The following is a 1160-nucleotide window of genomic DNA, read 5'->3' as shown; positions in this document are numbered from 1 at the left end:
CCCCCACCCGCTCTCCCCCAAGCCTGTATCGCTGCATGGGGTTGTTGTGGCCGAAGTGCAGGACCCGGCACTTGGCCTTTTTGAATCTCATACAGTTGGCCTCGGCCCATCGATCCAGCCTGTCTAAATCCCTCTGTAGAGCCTTCCTACCCTCGAGCAGATCAACACTGCCGCCCAACTTGGTCTCGTCTGCAAACTTACTGAGGGTGCACTCGATCCCCTCATCCAGACCATTGATAAAGATATTGAACAAGACCGGCCCCAAAACTGAGCCCTGGGGAACACCGCTCGTGACCGGCCACCAACTGGATTGAACTCCATTCACCACAACAATTTTGGGCCCGGCCATCCAGCCAGTTTTTTACCCAGTGAAGAGTACGCCTGTCCAAGCCATGAGCAGCCAGTTTCTCCAGAATGCTGTGGGAAACAGTGTCAAAGGCTTTACTAAAGTTTAGGTAGACAACAGCCACAGCCTTTCTCTCGTCCACTGAGCAGGTCACCTTGTCATAGGAGATCAGTTTGGTCAAGCAGGACCCGCCTTTCATAAACCCATGCTGACTGGGCCTGATCACCTGGTTGTCCTGTTGCATGATGGCACTCAAGATAATCTGCTCCATAACCTTCCCTGCACTGGGATCAGACTGACAGGCCTGTAGTTCCCCGGATCCTCCTTCTGGCCCTTCTTGTAGATGGGCGTCACATTTACTAACCTCCAGTCAACTGGGACCTCCCCGGTTAGCCAGGACTGCTGATACAGGATTGAAAGTGGCTTGGTGAGCACTTCCGCCAGCTCCCTCAGTACCCCTGGGTGGATCCCATCTGGCCCCATAGACTTGTGTGTGTCTAAGTGGTGTAGCAGGTCACTACCCATTTCCCCTTGGATTATGGGGGCTTCATTCTGTTCCCCGTCCCTGTCTTCCAGCTCAGGGCACTGGGTACCTGGAGAACAACTGGTCTTACTATTAAAGACTGAGGCAAAGAAGGCATTAAGTACCCCAGCCTTTTCTTCATCCTTTGTCACTATGTTTCCCCCCGCATCCAATAAAGGATGGAGATTCTCCTTAGCCCTCCTTTTGTTGCTAATGTATTTACAGAAACATCTTTTATTGTCTTTTACGGCAGTAGCCAGATTAAGTTCTAGTTGGGCTTTGGCCCTTCTA

At 51.8% G+C, this 1160-nt stretch overlaps 1 pseudogene; it reads right to left on the bottom strand.

Annotated features, from left to right (window-relative positions):
* Positions 1-1160, bottom strand: part of LOC103920208 — a 38006-nt pseudogene that overhangs the window by 22145 nt on the left and 14701 nt on the right.

This window comes from Pygoscelis adeliae, unplaced genomic scaffold (assembly GCF_000699105.1).
Source record: "Pygoscelis adeliae isolate BGI_AS28 unplaced genomic scaffold, ASM69910v1 Scaffold14, whole genome shotgun sequence".
NCBI classification, from domain to species: Eukaryota; Metazoa; Chordata; class Aves; order Sphenisciformes; family Spheniscidae; genus Pygoscelis; species Pygoscelis adeliae.
This window is presented reverse-complemented; position numbering and strand designations above follow the sequence as displayed.